This window comes from Saccostrea echinata, unplaced genomic scaffold, assembly GCF_033153115.1.
Source record: "Saccostrea echinata isolate AGI-Se365-2 ecotype Australia unplaced genomic scaffold, CSIRO_AGI_Sech_v1 ptg000030l, whole genome shotgun sequence".
Classification (NCBI taxonomy): Eukaryota; Metazoa; Mollusca; class Bivalvia; order Ostreida; family Ostreidae; genus Saccostrea; species Saccostrea echinata.
In genome coordinates this window covers 28687696-28709738 of record NW_026889779.1, presented here as the reverse complement: position 1 = coordinate 28709738, position 22043 = coordinate 28687696, and the positions used below count along the sequence as shown (strand labels likewise).

General features: G+C 32.0%; 1 protein-coding gene across 1 annotated transcript in view; it reads left to right on the top strand.

Moving 5' to 3' along the window:
• The window catches only part of LOC133197641 (cysteine sulfinic acid decarboxylase-like), a 246247-nt gene that overhangs the window by 36983 nt on the left and 187221 nt on the right, over nucleotides 1-22043 (top strand). The window lies entirely within an intron of this gene.

Here is a 22043-nt window from a genome sequence, read left to right as displayed (position 1 = left end):
TGAGTATATTCCATATTTATTATCTCGAATTTTTCAGTTCAAAATAAATATGACAATCCTTAACACTTAATGAATATAGTTAATATATATTTTGTTGCTTTTAAACTATTTATAGTATTCTAGAGACGTCAGTTAATAACCGCTTACTCGGTTGGAACGATGGTAATCAGTTACAAAATCTGCAATCGGTAAGTCGGAAAAATATAAATACATATATGTGTATTTTAACGCAATTTCAATAAAATTTTATTTGAAATTCAATTTGAAAGGAAAAATATTTGATCATTAACTTTGTATTGTTATTGTAAATTAACACGATTGGAAAGCGCAAAATCAATATTGTCAATATTAAAAACATACTTTATGTCAGATATTATCCAACTTAAACATGGCTAAGTTATTTGATAAAGTAAGGGTTTTCACGTTTCTTATTAAGTTAATTGGAGAAAATTAAAGTTCTTCGGGTTGAGATCATCGAGAAAATCGGTCAGTCTGTGAAATATTTTACAATTTAAAGCTTAATCTATCATTCATTTCATATTAATGAGTGGAATATAAAGAAATTACGGTTGATTACTGTAAATTCTGTAACTGCTTTCAATTTACTTTATTTCCCCCGTCTATCCACTACATCTGTCCATCAGACTGGATATTCAATGAAAGACAAATGTAAATTTTTCGATGGTTCTTATGATGGTCACAATGCAGAATGAACTTGTGACATCTGATATGAGAAATTGTCTCTGATATACGAGGGGTGATCAGAAAGTTCGCGAACTAATTGAATTACTTCCTTAAAAGAATTAAATTGAGGTTTCAGTTTTTATTATTTTTTAAAGCAGTCCTCTCCGATTTTAATGCACATATGCCATTGTTCTGCCCATGCGCGAATCACGTGATCCAGCCAGTCACGTTACATGCTCCGCAGCAGTCTGTTCAGAGAAGCTAAAAGATTTTTCCGAGTCTTATATTTCTTACCATGCAAGTTATTTTTTATAACAAGAACAGTCCATTTGTCAGAAATGGTCAAATCTCGACAATAGGATGGGTGGAGAAGGATATCCCTTCCCACAATTAGTATGGTGACCCATCAAAACCCGAGTCCTCTGTCTCGGAAGCGTCGTTTATCCAATGTGGATAAAGTATGGGTGCCTTCTTTTCTTCATTTCTCATATGTTTAAAGTCTAAAGTAAACGATATTTTAGGGATTTAATAATTATATTATTATTAAGATATTCAATCATTTTTCTATTTGTAACTTGACGACGTTTCATAAAAAATTGCTCAACTAAGGACACATCTTTTCCCCGGATTGCTTTCGCTGGGCAACAGAACAAACATCATTTTTAACCATCTCCCTGTCTTTACTTAAACAATCAATCCAATTAATGATTGAACTTCTGGTAAGTCTTTTGTCTTCATAAACCTTGTACAAATTATCATATTCTACTGCAAAGGAATTTCCAAGATATACGTTAAACTTTACAACCGGTCGTTGCTCGAGTACGACTGAGTCAACCATTTTTTGTCACAAGTGACCTACATATTGACGTCACAAACACGGACCAATACATTATTTAACATCTGTTATTTATTGAACATATGTATGACTATATGTGTACCAAAATTCATTCTGATCTGAATTGTGGTTTTGTAAATATAGAGATAGTTCGCGAACTTTTTGATCACCCCTCGTATCAGACATTTTTCATGGTTTAATAAATTTGAAAAAAAAAAATAAATGTAATGCTCCGGTTAAACATAAATAGAATATTACTGATGTCTTTCTAAGTTATATTTATGAATACGATTAACACCTTGCTTAATTGAGATAATAATACCTGTACTACCTGTATCAATATCTTATGTATTTTGATACGATTAACTGCTTAATCGGTCAGAATGTGTTGCGGTTAACCGATTGGCAATTCTGTATCGATTGCCATCTCTGATATATTCCAATCTATATTTTGATTGGTTAACGTCGAAATTGAATCTCGAATTTGAGTTTTGTATGTTGAATAAGATTCTGATAGATTAATTTAGATATTGAATCTCAAATTTCGAAATCTCATTTTGAATTCCCTTTTTGGAATCAAATTTTACTGAGCCTTCTGGGCTTTAGAATATCGCCTTACCTCCTAACCCCGTCACTTTCTCTGGAAACACCGCGCTGTTCGTAAAGGAATGCGATTATAACGTTATTTAAATTACATCCTAAAAGTATACAGTCAATTATCAAAAAGTTACTACCGTCAAATTCAAAATGCTTCAAAAACATATAACAATTATACGTAATCTATTAATAACTAGCATATAATTTGTAAAATCACTAAGCACCTTTTCCTTCATTCACTATTACATCGATTACATTTGCGACATGATCATTTTCACTTGGCGACCATTTTTATTAAGGTCTATGTCAACGACGCACAAATGTATGATACAAATATTCGTTCAAGTATTGTCATTCCCTCGAATATTATGTATCGTACATGCTGTCGTAAGACAGTAATTCCTTCAAGTGAGTGCTTGTCTCGACATGTCGTACATGGGTAAAATAAGATTTTAGAAAAAAAAAATCCAAATAAAAAATTTAATTGTAAGTTGGCTTCCCGGATGAAAATGAAAATTCTTAAACCTTACTGCGATCTACAGGACAATATCTATTAAATTCCAAAAGATGGTATGCCTATTGCGTAAAAGATGAATTGAATACGGCGTAAATGGTTTAGGAGTTCAGAAAACCATTTTTTGAATAGGAAAACGCCGTTTTCACCCCCTCCTTCCATAAAAATGCTCAAGAATGAAAACGTAAATTAAGAAACCTTATTGCGAATGTACAGGATACCAACAATCATATCTCAAAAGATGATATGGATACTGGTAGAATTATGAGAAGAGTTCTGGAAATCAGAATTTTGTAGAAAAAGAAGTCATTTTTGGACTCTTGATTGTCCTCCCCGACCCCCTCCCTTTCCCCTAAGATGAACATTAAAGATTTAGAACCATGAATAGAGTCTATTAGGTGCCTACCTGTGGATCAAGTAGGAACAGTCCGAATGATCCATTTAATACGGATGGAAAAATGATTATCACCAATACCTTTACGAAAACAAGTTCATCACAAAAGAAAAGAGAGTTGGGAGTAAAATTAGATAACACAACTAATTTACGTCATCGCTTCCTTCTTATTGATGTATAATCAAAGAATTGAACAAATATGGTAGCATATGTAATTCTATGTATCATAAATCATTACTTCTCATACCAAAAAATTAAAGTAATATCAGGATGTCGGAAAATTTACTTCATATTTATGTGTACATTCAGGTATGTTTTTGGAATGTTTATCAAAAGCATTTCTACATTTTCCAGATTATAAAACGGAGAAGTTCTGCGTGATATTTTATCAATGCCTATTAGTTTGAAACTAAGTCAGCAAATTGGTGGTGTGTTCACTGAGATAATATATTTCTTAGTTGAAATGTATAGTATTTACGCAAAACATGAATCCTGATTCCATTTTCAGCTCTAACAGACAAATAATTCAACAAAAATATAAATCTATAGTCCTTATTTAAGAATGAACAATTAGATGTAATCTTTACACTTCAACACTCTCTTACCTGTCCCAAGTTCGCATTTTTCTCACTTTATCAAAAATTACATCAGTAATAAAGATTTTTCTATCAACAATAATGAAATTTTAATTTATATTGAATAAAAATTAATAAAGATTTATGATATACTGCAAGTCTTTTCTTTATCTTCTATTTGTCATCTGCATGTCAGTCAGTTTGCATGTCCAAAACATGGAAATTCTGATGGAGTGATATACCCGTAAGTACACTTGGGATTTCTTTCATTAAAACCCAGTTACCTCTCCATAATTGTGTATCGAAATGTTCCTCCACAGTGTTAACTAAATTTTAAGAAATGTGAGGAGCTTGGTTAATCGGGTTATGAAAATATGTTAGGGTTAAATTCTATAATTTTGTAGATTTTGACTATGTGATTTGAGTAAAAGTTATGATTCAATTTTGTTCATATTTAATTCTTCAAAATGAATATGTTTTTCTTAAGATACTTGTATTAAACTCACAGTATTCATTATCGAAAGACCTCTTATGTCCACACGGGCCATGCTTTCGATAAACAGTAAAAACTTGATGATCCACCACGTTTTATGTGTTGTCTCACCCGACAAAAAAAAGGAAGAAAACATTATTATATATGATTCAAGGGTATGGGATCGATCCCAATTGGTAGAATATAATCCTTTATATATTTCAGTGTTGTGTTCATACCCACGCAATGGCATGGTTCGATATTTTTGATTGACAATACATTTTTAGTCTTTGGAGACCAGACCTCAAGACCATAAACTGGGAACGGAATTAAGTCAAAATTTTGATTTTGAATATCTAGAATTTTATTTAGCATGTATGCAGAATTTGCAGGTTTGTTTTATATTCAAGTTCAAACACATAATGAAAATTTTGTTTGATTATCTAAATTATTTCAAAAGTTATATTAATTTGAAATTTTGACTTAAGTCTATGCTCAATTTATGGTCTTTGGACCAGGCCCCGGGATCACGAAACATCTTAAGCTTAAGTCAAAATTTATGTTGTACTCAAATGTTGTAGAAGTTAAGTACACCAAAATTAAAATATTTTTCAATATTGCTTTACAAAAGTTTTCTTATCTACAAATCTAGAGATTAATTCAATAATTAATAAACATTTTACAGGCGATTGAAAATTTGACTTAAGTCTAAGTCTATTTCATGATCCTGGGGCCAGGTATTCCAGTTAAGCTGTTTTCAATTCCCATGAATACCAACTATTCGCTTTAAAGCAGACCTGCACTTGTACTCTTATGAAACAGAGTTTCTGTCAAAAACGGTTCTCTTGTTGTGGCCTTCATTTCGACATTTATGATATATCGACGACATTTTATCAACTAGCAATTCATTTTCATTCATACATTGATTCAATACATATCCCACTTAATTATGATAAGAAACCCCACAAAGACTAACACATCTGTTTTTGAATTTAGATAATTTATTAGAAATTTAAGTCTCTTGATAAGCAAGAGCATGTTCTGCATACTATCAATTTCTAACCGTCTACTAATGAAGTTTAAACCAAGGTAGGCAATTGACAAATAGGTTGATGTTTTAGGTGTTTCATCAAGCTTATTTTAAGTCAACAATTGTCAATTTCTGTGGTCGCTACAATAATCTTAATTTGCAAATACATCCTATTGTTAGGTAAAATTTTAATTGCATTTCTCATACAAATTGTTTTCGTACCGATTTGCCTACGCATAACATATTCCTGATCAAGACAAAGGGCCCACGGCGGGTATTACAAGTTGACAGGGGATGACACCCGACACTACCTTTGATGTTCTGTGGTTGCTCTCTGCTATCAATATGTATTGTTTTATTGGGTTTTGAGCTTTCAGATCATTGTTTTTATCGTCATACATGTATCTATGTCTAGAGCCATGATGTCAATAAACTGTATTTTAATTAAATTCCCCTTTTCCAAGATTTCTAAGGTTTTAAATTTTGCAAGTAATTAAGCGCTTCACTTTAAAATAGGAAAAATCAAAATGAACAGAAGAGTGAATTCTTAAATATGATTTCACTTAAATTTTCCCAATTTGTATAATGAATTTTGATACTTGAGTTATTTTTATGCCCGTGATAAAAAATTTTAAGATGTTAAGAAGGACTGTCTCTGTGTCTGTTCACAAACGTGAGGTTCTACTTATAAGATTAAGTATACTCAAATGATTATGGCGGATTATTTCTTCAAAATTTCACAACTTTTCTGAAATAAACAACTCTCAAAAATTATATTGACCAAACTTCAAGGACATTGAAATTTCCTTCTTTTTTATTTGTAAACACAAATACTCCATAAAACAAGTACAATACTTAGGATATAAATATGTTTTCTCCTTTATTACTTATCTATGAAAAGTATTGACTGATTTACAAAAATCACAGACAAATTCACAAATTTCAAGAAAGGGTGATGAAAAAGGTTAAAATAACAAATTATGATCAATCTTATATATCCTCTAAACAATGCAAAACGTAAATAGAGTAAAAACACGGCCTATGGAAACAACTGACGGTGGAATGTGGTACCCAGGGCACCCAATAATTATTCACTGTTACTTTGCAGTTGGAACAGCAACACATCCAATTGCGATGGTCTGAATCAAGGGCACAGCACTTTGTCTGAATTTGACATATATACTTTGGTAAACTGGTTCACAGACTAAATTATTTTCACAGTTTCCAGCCAAAGGTCTGTTCCGACAAACCGCGGAGTAGATCACTGGGGGGTCTCTCCTGACGTCACAGGTCTGCGTCACATTCCATGGGCATAGTGCTCTTTGGCTCTGGAAGTATGGTGGTTGATGGACAAATTCTGGGCAAAAGTGATGGGCTCTCAACAAATGGAACCAAAAGCAAGCAAGAAATACGACGAAGACGCTTCGATTCTATAAATTCAACATTTGAAATTAATAAAATGTTATCATTCATAAATTACTGGTCAGTGATAGTAACATGAAAAATTTCAGCAACCTGAACTTGAACTTAAATCTAGAAGTCTCTGACGAGACTGTAGTTCTACTGGTTTATACTTATCATAAGAAAAAGAAAAGCAGCACCTGGACAGTAACCTTAGTAGCAATGACAAAACAAAAATCCCAAAGAATTATAATCCTTGATTTAGTTTATTTGAGTATATGGTTTTATTAAATTTAGACCAAAAAATAGGAGAGGTAATGTTTTAAATGAATTCCAACATTATCCTATTTTGAGTAAACATTTCAAAAGTGTTCTAGACCAAAACCCAGTACGAAAACTATGTATCATAGAGCAGTCTTAACAGCTCTATGTTTTAGTAGACTTGTGTACTAAGTCATATATTGAATTAGACCAAAACTGTAGATTGATTGATTGTATGTTGTTTTACATCCCATTTAAGAATTTTTCACTCATGCAGAGACAATTCCATGTACCGGTAAAGGGCTTCAAATTTAGAACCATACTCGGAACTTAGGGCCTTTAAGCAGTGAGGGTTCTTTATCATGCAAACGACTACCTCGACCTCGGTTTTTAAGGTCTCATTGACTTTCACTTCTAATACCGGGCGCTTGGCGAAAAAACAGTCACTACATATGCTACGTTTTAGGTTTGATGTGGCGCAGCGGACGAGAATCAAACACGGGCCTCCCGCTCACTAAGCGAAAACCCTACCATTAGGCTACCGTGACCGATCTAAAACTGTAGGAGAAGTTATGTTTGAAATAATTTCTCAGAAATTTCTAATTTTGGTAACCATGGCAAGAATGACCGTCGTATTCAAAACCCAATTTTTTAAAATTATGTATCTTAATTAACCAGTTCTTGTTTAAATCAGACCAGAAGTGTAGGAGAAGTTTGAAAGAATTTCACATTATTTTTCTAATTTTAGTAGCCATTGCAACACCATCCACAATTATGTATCCTTGTATAGTCTACTTAAATACCAAGTTTAATTAAAGTTGGACCAAAACTGTAGGAGGAGATATGACATGGACGACTTACTAACGGGCTTTTTTTTCCATTTAAATAGAAATAAAGTATTTTTTATGATATAATTGAAATATTGGACATTTATAATAATTTTTTAAAGATTTATAGAAAAAATGATTAAAATCATGAAAAGAAATTCAAACTCCTCTTCGGGGAGTGTTTGTACATGCTGATAAATAAATATTTTAAAACATTGAAGTCGGTAAAAGTAGGTCGTATAAAATAGATTTATTGAAAAAAGAAATTTAATCGACTTAAAAAATAACTTGCTGCTCGAATAATAAAAGAGAGGAATATTGAATTACATGTATAAGAACATGAATCTGATCCTAGATAGCGTTGAAACTTACAGTATATGTTTTATATAAATGATTTCCTGCGGTGAATACCTAGAGCTTTAGCTCTGTCTAACACTGTATGACTAGATTAGATATGAAATGTTATAATGTGTTGATAATCTGGAGATAAATACTTACCATTCTCTCTCTTTGTAAGTCGTTAGTGAACAATTAGACTATCACGTTTACCTCAGAATTTTTACAAGCTTTCAAATTCTTGCTTATTTTATAGTATTCTATTGAAAATTCCATATCTTTACGTAAATTACTAAAACCATACAAGACTTTATATTTACACACAATATATCTACATTGAACTTCATGACTATAGATACAAATGCTTTCAGTCCATTGAAATTCTCAAATTTTTTGTTGGTATCAGTTTTATAACAAGAATAGATATGGGTTACCCCATATCCAAGATATTCGACTTTTAATTTATTCGAATTTTCATTGTGCTCAGATGATTTCTAATAAAAAAAACAAGTATTTACTGACAAAACGTCAGAGATACTCAAGCTGTAGAAAGTCATAATAAAAGTGCCATAAATATCCTAAAACGACAAAATATTTAGGCTACTGAGTTTCAACATCTTTTGTTGAATAAAATATGCATGTACTAGGAAACAAACTGCATGTTCATGTAGATGCATGTAGTGACTATCACAAAGTCGCTAAAAATAGTTTTAATTTCACATAGAACATAGACTAAATATAATTAATCGTATAATTTTAAAAATGTATTTAACACCTCACTCATTTTCAGGAATATTTAAACCAAATAGCATGTTACAGGCCTGTAGCAACGTTTTCAAAGTGAAGGGGGGGGGGGGGGGCTCCGAAATATATGGGCCTGTGCTACATGTGTACCATCTAACTTTCCAATGATATAATCTTCTGTAAAAAAAAAATTCAAATCAAGTTCAAGCCGTTATGGATTATCAAAGATAGCCCTTTTTTTTAAATAGCAAAACTATAGATCTACCAAGGATAGATTTTAATTTATTTTTTAATTTTGTGCTATTAAATTACTATCACCCATAGTATAGGCCGATGTTAAAGATGGTCAACATGTCACCTTGTAGAATGAATGAACTTGTAATCAATGAACTTGTCCAGAGATGCATTAACGGCCGTTGTTAAACGCAAAGGAAAGCGCGAGATCGGTTGCGGCTATGGAGCATCACTGAATATTCCTTCGTCATAGGATAGAATCCGACATTTAACACTTAATATAGATTTTGAATATACAGATGTTTAGAAGATAAACTTAGTATATTTTCGTGTTTTTAAACTGAGTAGATCGATGACCTAGTCTCTTTTTAGATAACTCAGCCCCTCTAGCCCAATTTAGGGCTTGAGTAAAAAACCTGCACTTCTTATGAAACTGGTGTATAGTTCTAAACTTCTTCATTTCCGTAGCAAATACTGATACCCAGTCTACGTGATCTAAGCGTCTCTAGCAAACGGTGCACACACCTGTGCTTGCAAGACCAAATAGCCTAGGTCTACACACGTGCGAAGATCCTTTCAGACGAGCTCGGAACATTACGTTGCTTTGCCGAGAGGTTACGATTGCAGGTGTTTAACCATAATAACCATTCCGTTATTCATTAAAAGAGAGAAAAAAACACACAGTTAATGATTAACATATCCATTCAAAAGAAATTATAAGGCAATGAACGAACAATAATAATGACAGTAATATAACTGGTGAAAAGATTTATCATTATCAATCGAAGTATGACCTATATATTTTCGGGAAAAAGACTGAGGAGGCAACGAGCGTAGGAATATGAAAACTTTTTATTTGCTTTTCCGGGGAAAAGGTGATTTTCTTAAAATCTTTTTACGTTAATTTTGTTTTCTTTAACGTATTAAATATACATCATTATTCTTAACATTTGTTGTAATCTTGTATCTACTGATCATGAATGGAACTATTTTCGTCGGAGCAATTGTGTGAAGAGTACCTGACTTTAGTAATATATCTTGAATAGATAATATGCACTGATCGAATATATTAAAAACAGCGGTTGATGATAAAGACACAAACCTAACTTGATTGAAAGATCTCCTGCCGGCGTGAGGAAATTATTTCTTATTCTGGATAGCAATTGTGGGAACGTTTCTCTGATTCAGTAGTTTTTTGTTTTAAATTTATTTGCTGCGTGGGTGAAAACAAAGAAAGAAAAAGAACTTGACAAATTTTGAGTTGTTAAAGAGGACCAATTCTGAGCTTTTGATCTGATTTTTTAATGGGGCCTCTATTTCTAAAATTCTGCATCATGTTTTATTTCTTACAAACAATTTTTATTCTACAATGTGTATTCAATCAAAAAGCCATAACTAAATTCCAAAGAAAAGCATTAAGTGACAAATTATATTTTGTGGCGGAAGGTTTTTAAGAATAAAATGATATTTTTATTCTTTTCCGAAGTATTTCAGTACTGTTATGTTTGGCTTCGTATTTTCCACACAGATTTATTTTGTGTATTGAATTGTTTTATGTTGTTGGCGAATTATATATTAAATAACCTAGTATGAATTTTATCATCAGATTGTGACAAATGTGGTAAACATTTTAAGAAAGTCCAGAAAATAACCCCAATTTTATCTTAAAATTGACACATTATGGTAATATCTAAAAAAAAAAATTACTTCACAGTCCCCCACCTTTAATTTCTTTTCTGAATATATAGAATTACTTTGACTTTTCTGCTTAATATCAGTAAAAGCTTAAGACTTTAAAATAATTTTATTGCTTGTTAAATTTTTAATGCAAGAAAAAAGAAATGATATTTTGAAGAGCAGAAAGGTTAAACAATAGTGTGAAGTAATTTGAAACTTTTTCTTTGGCACAATTTAATGTGTCTATTCAAGATAGTATACGACTGTATTTGGGCCCATGATCTATTTCGACAAAAATATTGGAGGATAAACTTCGAAAAAGTTATTTATGTGTAAGACGCAATTACAGTACAAAAAGATCATCTTAATATATATATATATATATATATATATATATATATATATATATATATATATATATATATATATATATATATATATATATATATATATATATATATATATGAAGCGTATTAACCCCATTTTTCGTATTGGTTTCTATTTTAATTTAGTTATGTGGTGTGTAGGTACTAAAAATATACTTGACAAAAACTCTTAAGACTTTTGATATCAGGATCAAACCTCCTTAAGTTTCTTATGCATCAAACAACAATTATGTAAATAATTTCATTTATGTGTTGAATGCTGTTTAATTTTCTTTTGTTTAAATGTAAGTAAATATTTTATTTTGAATTATTTTAAAACTAAATATTTTGATTTTTCTTCATTTGCTGGAATTTTCCTATGCCTTGCAGCTGTCATGTGCATGTTATGCAATTTCCCCCATTTCTTGAATTTCGGCTACTTGTTACACAACTCCAAAATTTTCCATGGTCAGACCTTACACCTATGTATGCTAATAGCCAATCAGAAATGACCATCATGGTCAAGTGTTTTGATGCTGTCGGTAGCTGACCAGTCAGCGTTGGGTCATTTTCGCATCATCTTTGCTATCGATAACAACAAAAAATTTGGCACACCCACCACCACCCTAGACTTTCTTACCTTATTTGCATTTATATATTTCTAGGTGTACTGGCAAATTTATTTTTGATGTTGATGTGCCATCTTTTTGCTATATACTTACTGTTTTTTAATTTTTTTTTTTTTTTTTTTTTTTTTGTTGCAAATATTGTTTATCTGTAAATTTAGGGGATCAGCATATTGATATGTATTGTGTGAATACTTCTTGGTATGATCCCCTATCATATTTATGCATATACTTTTCTAATTTTCGTCATTTTTAATAAATGACATATTTCATCTCAACATTGGTGTTGATTTCATTGATCATAACTTAGAAAAAAACAGAGCTGCAGTGAGATGGTGCAACATGAGGAAACATAGAGGACAACGAGATACTCAACCTCTGGGTTCACTGCTGAAATATTCAAATATTTAATCATTAAGAATGGTATTTGAACATATTTTTTGGTTTGATTGATTGGTTATATAAGACATCTCTCTCTCTCTCTCTCTCTCTCTCTCTCTCTCTCTCTCTCATGTTATCAATGAGATATGATACATGTTTTTGTTTGTTTATTTTGTATTGTTTAATGGACTTTTGAGCTTGAATACTGTTCGTTATCTCCATATATTTCATTGTTTAACGTCCCCCTCGAGAATTTTTCACTCATAATGAGACGCCACCACTTGCCGGTGGAGAGCTGCAAATTCTGACCTATACTCAGCACTTAGGGCCATTGAGCAGTGAGGGATCTTTTTCGTGCCAGCACCTACTGCGACACGGGACCTCGGTTTATACAGTCTCATCCGAAGGACCGGTCTCCATGTCCCACAGTGGGATTTGAACCCGCGACGTAAGGATCAACTCCTTACTCCGCGACTCTAGAGCGAACGCTCTAACCACTGCGCCACGCTTGCGATGATAAAGTACATGTAAAATCTAAATTCAAGAGATTTTGGTTATTGAAACAAAATGAGAAAAATTAACAAAGGTGCAAGTAATATAGACCATATATTTGTGCAAGTCATTATTGAATAGGAATGCCCATGAAACCACATTGATCAGTTACAAAACATTGAGTACAGAAAAATAATATGTAACAAACAAACAACATCGCTTTTGACAGGGAGAATAATATAAATGATATAATTATCAATAATTGAATACTAATTTGACTAGATGTTATGAAACATGTTTATTACGGATCTTATTGCGTAGGATCATTCATCACAGAGAACTTCTAACATTTCAACCAGTGTAAGATTGTTAACATGTTTAACACCAATAATTAATTAAACATTGCAAGATTGCAAGCTGAAGAAGACTTGGTTAAGATCTCCTTTGGACACTCTCCTACAATATGATAAAAATACTTATGATTATAAACTAACCGATTTTTTTGGTCTGTTAAATTGTAAGATAGCTAGAGAGAGGGAGTAAATGAACCATCCTGACAGAGACTACAACCGCCAAAGTTTCTCTAAATTATATGCTGTTAGAATCCATGTTTACAATATTTTCAATCTAACACTTGCTTTAGCTATGAGAGTTTAAAAAAAGACAGAGGCAAAGGGGAAATCAAAGAAAATGTAATGAACAGAAAATTCAATAATTTGTAGCTGGTTATGGAATTTATTTCACCTTGAGACAGGGATTTTTTATATATATATATTTTCACTCGTGCTTCGCGCGTCTGAAAATATAGGAAAAAAAATGTTGAACCCGTGAAATAAATTCCATATCCAACTACAGAACATTGCATATGCTCTATATATCTTGAATTCATGTCGTCGCTCTATTTATGGTACTATAGTATTTAATGTACATTATCTATATGTTATAAATGTAGTATTGTTTGTTTGTAATTGATAAAAACTTTATTTACAATATATAAGATGTGCTCCAGTTATTTGGAATTTTTCTGTACGTATGACAACTAGGGCGAATTTAAACCACATGCACAACTACATTGTTCATTATGACATATAGAATTCTGTCATCCTTTGATTCAATACATTTTAAAGATCGATATGTTTACAGAGAATTCAGAAAACTTGTGATTTTTTAAAATTAAAGTTAAACTTTTTTGCTAAATTATTTTTGGAAAACTGTTAGCGTGAATTGGATGTTTCTTTTTTAACAGACAAAACTCTGAATATATTCCCCGAAATATAATATCACTATGTCAAGGACTACCTTACTCCTAAACTGCAATTGAAATAATTGTAAATTGACAATTAAGAATTCTATACATTTACAAACTAATAATTATTACTTGGGTAATTCGCCTTTTCGTCAAAGTTTATTCACATCAACAGCTCTTTCATTTCCTCAACGATAGTGAGAGAAAGCAAATGGATGAAAGTGAAGTGTAATCGATACTTTTACTTCTACTAGTATTTTCTTGATTGCATAAACGTATTATGAAAAACAGTTTTCTTGAGTTTCTTGTTGAAGAGAGAGAGAGAGAGAGAGAGAGAGAGAGAGAGAGAGAGAGAGAGAGAGAGAGAAACAAAAAAATGATCAAAAGAATCATGCCACAGGTATTGAGTATATTTCCTACTAATGATAACTTAAAATGCATGTTTTGCCTAATCATTATTAGCTTAACTGCATCTTACTAGTATTGAATATTATTTCAGTAAAATAAAAATTTTACCTTTCAAATCGCATCAGAATTAACAATGATTTGTAAGTAAAGTTATTATTATTTAACAATGAAACATGAAAAGAGTATGCTTTGAAATTTGTTTTTCAATTCTAATTTATCATAGGCAAAACAAACTCGAATTTTGTCGAAATGCGCATCTGGTGCGTCGATATTGTACCGTATAAGATTGTATAAGACCCCTGGGTCGAGACCTTTGCTGGTGGACTGTTAGTCCCCGAGGGTTTCTATAGCCCAGTAGCTATAATTACTTCGGTACTAGCATGTAAATTTAATTGCTGTGGTAAAATTTAGAAATTTATTTCAAAGTTAAGGGTTATCCCCCTCATGCATAGCTCTGATCCTTCGACGTAATTGGCTACAGTCTTTGGTATCCCCTTTTTTCAGCTCTTCAAATTTTTTAATTAATGTAAATCGAGTACGGTACCAATTTTGATGTACCAGATGGATGCACTTTTCGACAAATTATGTCTCTTCAGTGATGCGCATACCAAAACGTTGGAAATCCGAAATATCTAAATAAAAAACTTTAAGAGCTAATATTCCACAATTTGGCATATGAAATTATGTAAGAATTCTTACTATGAACGTCTAGACATTTTTTTTTTGTATTGAGCAATTTTATCGAGAGATTATCACAGACATTATCAAATGCATTATTTGTAATTTACTAAATTTTGACCTGTTCCGTGATCCCATTTTCGTATTTTAAATTTTGTATAAGTTTGATATATTTAAAGATATATTAGAACTTTTAAATTCAATCCATCATATTTATTGATAAAACATGTCAACCAAATTTGGATATAATATGACGTTTAGTAAAAATTTTGACTGACGTTTTTGAAACAAAATGTTAGGCCATTATTTTTACACTGAATTGATTATGATTTTTTCCGTTAACCTGATCATAAAAAAGATCACATGGCGGGTGTGACCGGTTGACGGGGGATGCTTACTCCTCCATGACAACTGATTCCACCTGTGATGCTTTTAGAGGTCCATGTTTGCTCTGCTCTATTTTTGTTTTGTTCCAATGGACTTTTGAGCTTGATTACTGTTCGTTATCTTCATATTACATTGGGAAAAAAAAATTAAATTAAGTTTGAAAATCCATTTTTGGTACAGTAGATCTAATTCAATTCCATTGACTGGAAGGTTAAAGGTATTTAAAGCTGAAACGTGATTTTGAAGATTTTTTATCCTTTGAAAGGGAAAAGTGAGTAAAAGTTTGATTACTGGACGGATAGAATCAAAATTAGGTTCTGAAATTCAGTTATGATAATCAGCCTTCCGGACAAATACTATATCATAAGCTTTGTTAGCTGGAACCGTAATATTACTTCATGTAGTCGTTCTCATTCCGTTATATCGCTTCCGATCTACTGGAAATAATAGGACAGAGATTTCGCATTTTGCCCTTTAAATGTCTTCTGGAAATCTTATTCCCTTCTGACAGAGTGTTGAGCTCTCCCCCTTCATATTTGACTCATCGTCTAGCACACTACTCGACAAAATTTATCATAGAAATGTTCAGTGGCCATTTGAAAAATCGGGGCACCCTGAATTTGGTTCTTTTAAATTGATTACTTTCAGGTCGATATTTGGAATATTTTACATCACCAGTAATAGTATGTACAGCTGAACTATAAAAGAAGTAGATACTGCGAAGAAAATGCTCATTGTATTGGACAAGTCCATCGAGATGTCCTGTTTTACACATGCTTCTTGATAAAGAAAGATGTCATGAGTATTTATTATGGAAAGCTCTCAAATATCCACAAAACTCACATAAGAAAAATTTTGGATTGAACTTTGATGTTCATGTATATAAATATATAATTACAAGTAAACGGTGACATTTCATGCTTTGAAATAAGGACAAACTTTTTTTATTGGATATTCATTTTTTAATTTCTTCAGTAAAATAATGAATACAGCATAAAAACGTGATTAGCGGGTCTCCGTTAAATTTTCTTGATTTTATATTGTACAGAATATATTGCTAAACATTTTCATTAATCTATTTATATAAATGTCCAAAACTCAAGAGATGCATGTGCACTATACACAAGAAAAACAATTATCTGCTGATACATGGGTCCATCAAAGATAAATCGAAGTATGAATAGGCTTTTGGTTAAAAAAAATTTTAAACGTTTAAAACAAAAGATCATTGATCTATCATTATTTAACATATTTTGATCACATATTTCGTATGTTCATAAGGAAAGTTTATCACAGATAATTCATTCTTCCGTAGAGAGGGGAGAATTATTCACCTTTCAGCCCGAAGAACGGCAACACATCCGACTACAATGGTTTGACTCGAGGTTACGTCACTATGTCTGAATTTTACTCGCACATTTTGATAAACTGGCTCACAGACTAAATTATTTTCACAGTTTCCAGCCACAGGTCTGTTCCGACAAATGGCGGAGTAGATCACTGGGGGGTCTCTCCTGACGTCACAGGTCTGCGTCACATTCCATGGGCATAGTGCTCTTTGGCTCTGGAAGTATGGAGGTTGGTGAACCTCTCTAGGGCAAAAGCTGTGAGCTTTTAACGAAGGCAAACAAACACACATGAATAGGATGATGGAAATGCTTCGGCTCTGTAACGAAGTTTTTGGTATGAAAAACCGACCAATATTCAATATTGCATTCATATAATCATCATTAATCATCATTCAAGGGTAGGAGTAAAGAGGTAACTGCTATGTAAGTGTAAACTAGGAGTTTGAAAGTGTAAAAAGTTTTTTTTTTAATTTTCTTTGTATTTTTAATAATTTTGAATTATTTTGTTTTAAATAAAAATGTTCTTTGCACTTTATATCTCAAATCAACAGGATTTTAAAAAATGATAAATGAATATTTCAATCAAACAAACAACTTTTGTTTTGATGAGATTGCAGTGCTTCAGTTGTTAAAAAAACAATGATAAATCGATTAATCTTCCTCTGTATTTTAACAGACACTTAAAGAAATGTATCTACATGTATTTTTTTCATTTAATTTTCTGTAAAGCTGAAAAACATGTTATCATATCTATAAAAGAAGTAACGTGGTTTCACGATAGAATAAATTCTTCATTTTGATATTTAATTATGCCTTCATGTCCACAGTAATTCATTTCAAATTCTTTGACAACACTTGTTCAGTAAAATGGTGCTCAGTATTGTAGCCTCAAAAACATTTTTTTAAACACTTTACAATTTGTTAAATTATTTTAATACTCACCATGTCTAACTTTCGATGAATTGTCTATCAAACAAGCTATTCGGATTCTGATCTTTTTTAAAATATTTAATTCCTTATATATTGTTCAATTATCTATTATGGTAAAGACCAAACTTCTAAATAAAATATTCAAAACCGATCCAATATAAATTTTAAACATGATTAGTTAATTGAAGTTTAGAGTTTATTAAAATTGTAAATTTCTGCTGGTATCAATTTCGTAAAGTCAGTAACTGATAACGAGTTTATAAACATGAAAATCAGATCACCTACGAACACAAGGAAATATTCTGAGAACAAACATTTTTATAATGAAGATATAGGCCTATGTATTTTATTAACTGGAACTTTTACTGTAAACAGAATCCATGTTAACTATGTGATATAATCTGTATTTACAGGAAAATTTAAAGTTCATAAGTTAATGAAAAATGTCTTTTAGGGTTGATTTAAGATAACGAACCCTAAAAAACCACAATTTCAGGCAATTTGCTGGATCAAAATTTTTATTCTGTATTGTTTTCTTACCTATCAATCTACCATCTGATTGCACATGTTTTTCATTATACAACTGATGTAATAGAGCTAATTAAGCTAAGATATTTTTCGTAGTTGGACATGCATGGTTTGGTATATATTTTTGGACTTACATTGGTTATAATGATGCAGAAATCAAATTTCTAAGATCCTATGAAATGTAATATACTATCTATGAAGAATTTCTTCCTTTTTGCCATCATTCTTATAAGTCTGTGCAGCTAATTTATCACTTTATAAGACATTACTGAGAAACTCTGGATGAAAAATGAAACAAGTGCGGCTAAACTTATTCATTATACTTACATATACATATAGGTTTATTGTTGGTTTCTAAGCTTTTTTTTTTTTTTTGCTTTGTTTTTGTTTTGTTTTTAGTTCACCTGAGCCGAAGACTCAAGTGAGTTTTTCTGATCAAAATTTGTCCGTTGTCTGTCGTCGTTGTCGTCGTCGTTGTCGTCGTTGTTGTTGTTGTCGTCTCTCATCTTATTCTCCAAAACTACTAGGCCAATTTCAACCAAACTTGGCACAGAGTATCCTTGGGTAAAGGGGATTCAAATTTGTTCAAATGAAGGGCCACACCCTCTTTCAAGGGGAAATAATAAAGAATAAGTAAAAAATTAATAGCATCTTTTAAAAATCTTCCTCTCAAGAACCACAGGACCAGGAAAGATGAAACACATGTGGAAGCATCCTCAGGTAGTGTAGATTCAAGTTTGTTCAAATCATGACCCCCGGGAGTAAGGCGGGGCCACAATGGAGGTTCAAAGTTTTATATAGAAATATATAGGAAAAATCTTTAAAAATCTTCTTCTCAAGAACAGCAAAGCCATGATGAGTCATATTTATATGGAAGCATCCTCAGGTAGTGTAGATTCAAGTTTGTTCAAATCATGACCCCAGGGGGTAGGGTGGGGCTCAATGGTGGATCGAAAGTTTTGCATAAGAACATATAGAAAAAAATATTTCTTCTCAAGAACAGAAAAGCTATGTTTAGTCATATTGATATGGAAGCATCCTCAGGTAGTGTAGATTCAAGTTCGTTCAAATGATGACCCCTGGGATAGGGAGGAGCCACAATGGGGAATCAAATTTTTACAAAGGAATATATGGGAATTTTTTTTAAAATCTTCTCAAGTACAATAAAGCCATTTGTTATATTGACATGGAAGCATCATTAGGTAGTTTGAAATTCAAGCCCTCCCCCCCCCCCTCCAAGTAATCTTTTCAATACTGAATTGATTTGTGCTATTGCCTAGCATTGTGCTCAGGTGAGCGATGTGGCCCATGGGCCTCTTGTTTGTTTTTTGTTTTTGTTTTTTTTTGTTTTGTTTTGTTTTGGGTTTTTTTTTGTAAGTTTGTATACATCATTTTCTTATTCTCGACTTTCTTGGGAAAAAATTGTAAACATTATTGATGTTGAATAAGACATGTAATGAAATATATGGAGAAAACGAACAGTATTGAAGCTCAAAAGTCCATTATACAATACAAAATAGGAGCAGAGCAAACACAGACCTCCAAACATCAGAGGTGGGATAAGGTGCCATGGAGGAGTGAGCATTATCTGCCGACCGGTCACACCCGCCGTGTGCTCCTTGTCATGATCGGGAAATAACGGAAAAATCCGTCGACAATACAGTGTGTAAATAATGGCCTAACAATTAGTATGAAAAACGTCAGTCAGCATTTGACTCAACGATAAATTGTATTTGCTGACAAGGTCATTGTATCGACCATAGAACTTACGAAATGATGACTTTAAACGAGACAGCTGATATTCTTGTTTCATCAACTTATTTGTCAATAATTTACCTCGTTTTAGAAATTGTACATACGTAGAGCATGCTCTTGCATATCGAATCAACTGAGAGATATATACCCCGTATGCAGGTGATGACGGTATATTGCTGATAAATTACGGATAAATTGACAACATCAATTTTATTTACTCATTTTGTTCTACATAGGACTTCAATTTGTCTTGTCGATTCTATTTTCAAAAACCTTTTGGCTTATGCTAAATTTTTGTCTTCGATTTTGGCTAGAAAACAAGACTTTTTGTATTGACTACAGTGTCGCTTTGCCTATTTTTTATTAGATATTTTAACCTTTCAAGCCCTTTCTAGGTACATTGTTTTTTTTAAATGTTGCATCTGATTTTAACTTCTTCATTTTACTGTATGTATTTTAGTGAGTTTCTGTATTTTTCTTCGCTCCAACACTTTTCTTATTTGTGCCAACTTATAAAAGTCACCTGGATTTGTAGGCGTCAATTTCATTCATTTACTAGCATGAGTCTTTTATTTTGTGTTTCTTAAGAGAGAGAGAGAGAGAGAGAGAGAGAGAGAGAGAGAGAGAATCTTACAACATGCCTTTTGCCTCTGCATATTAAGCAGTTTTCAATTTTTACAAAGAATTTTTTCCTCCTTTACATTTTAGTTTTGTGATAGTATTTCCCTTGTTTTTTTCTCTCTCCTGTTTTAATTATCTCTTGTATTTCGGCTAAAGTAGGAGCCAGCTAGGAAGTAAAATTTTATATTTATCTTGGCTTCAGCAATGCTGAGATCCAATGAAAGATGGAAATAACGGACAGTGATCAAGCTAAAAAATCCAGTAGAACAAATTGAGAGAATAGCAAACAGGGATCTCTAAAACATCAGAGGTGGGATCAGGTGCCAGTAAGGAGAAAGCATACCCTGTCGACCGGTCACACCAACCGTGTGTTCGTTGTAATGATCCGGTAAACGAAAAATCTGTCAACAAATAATGGCCTATCAAGTGTTTGAAATCAAAATTCGACTTAACGATAGATTGTATTTGCTTACAAGGTCATTGTATCGACCATAGATTTTGCGAAATGTTGACTGTAAAGAGACTTTTAAAACCTTGTATCATCAACTTATTTGTAAATAGCTTACCTCCTTTTAGAAATTGTTTGTACGTAGAACATACTCTTGCGTATTGAATCAACAGAGAGACATATACTCCATATGCATGCAATTTTGGTATATTGCAACTTAAATTAGAGAAGGTGGAGATAGAAAAGTTGAAGTCATCACGTTTATCATAAAGTTTTGTTGTAAATTTGCGAGTAATGTCTTTCTCTGGTAAAATTTCCAAATATGAAAGCCACAGCAAGAGACGCCTTCTTTTCATATAGAAGTTTTTGAATAAATGCTGTTTCATATGAATATAAAAACAGGTCTCCTAATAACGGGGCGCAATTAGTAGTTAGTACCCATGATAATTCCAATAGATTGTTGGCAGACCTACCGCTAAACTCAAAACATTACATAAATTTTGTCATTCAGAAACTCTTTTTAATATCATCTTTTGTACTGCATCAGAATGCATTTTAAGAAAATAATTTTGCAGGTAACCAGTGACAAGTTCCATTTTTATTGAAAAAAACAGTTGTCTCTGATGTCAAAAAATCTGTTCTTTAATTGATTGTGGGGAATGGTTGTGTAAGAGTTGAAAAGTCGAACGTTTTGATGCTATTGATTTTTGTGAAGTTTTGTGATTTAAAATAGATGATAATTATTTAGTAAGTAAACCTTGGTAACATTTTTAGAAAACGAACAGTATCAAGGTCAAAAGTCCATTGTAACAATAGGTCTGCTAGCATCCATTACTATGAAGCTGTACAGGTGTGAGTAGAGGATATCATTTAAATTATAGATACGCTTCTTTAAGAAAAGAGTTATTTCTTTGTTTGCTTGTGTAACGTTCCTTCGAGATATTTTCACTCATATTGAGATACCACCACTTGCCGATGGAGGGCTGCATATTTAGATTATGAAAAGTAAAAAAGTCAAGGTAAAAAAAAATTAAATTGAATCTACTTAAAGTAGCATTTACAAATGAATGGAAAATACAAGTAAATATACGTTATGAGACTGTTTCCCTATTCAGTGAAACTTAGAATGTCTCTTAAAAACTTATTTGAATAACTTGTGTGAAATGTCAAACTGAAACTATAAACTTTAAAAATTACTTTACATGATCTTTCTGATGTTAATTATGAGTTATTCAATTAAAAGGCAAA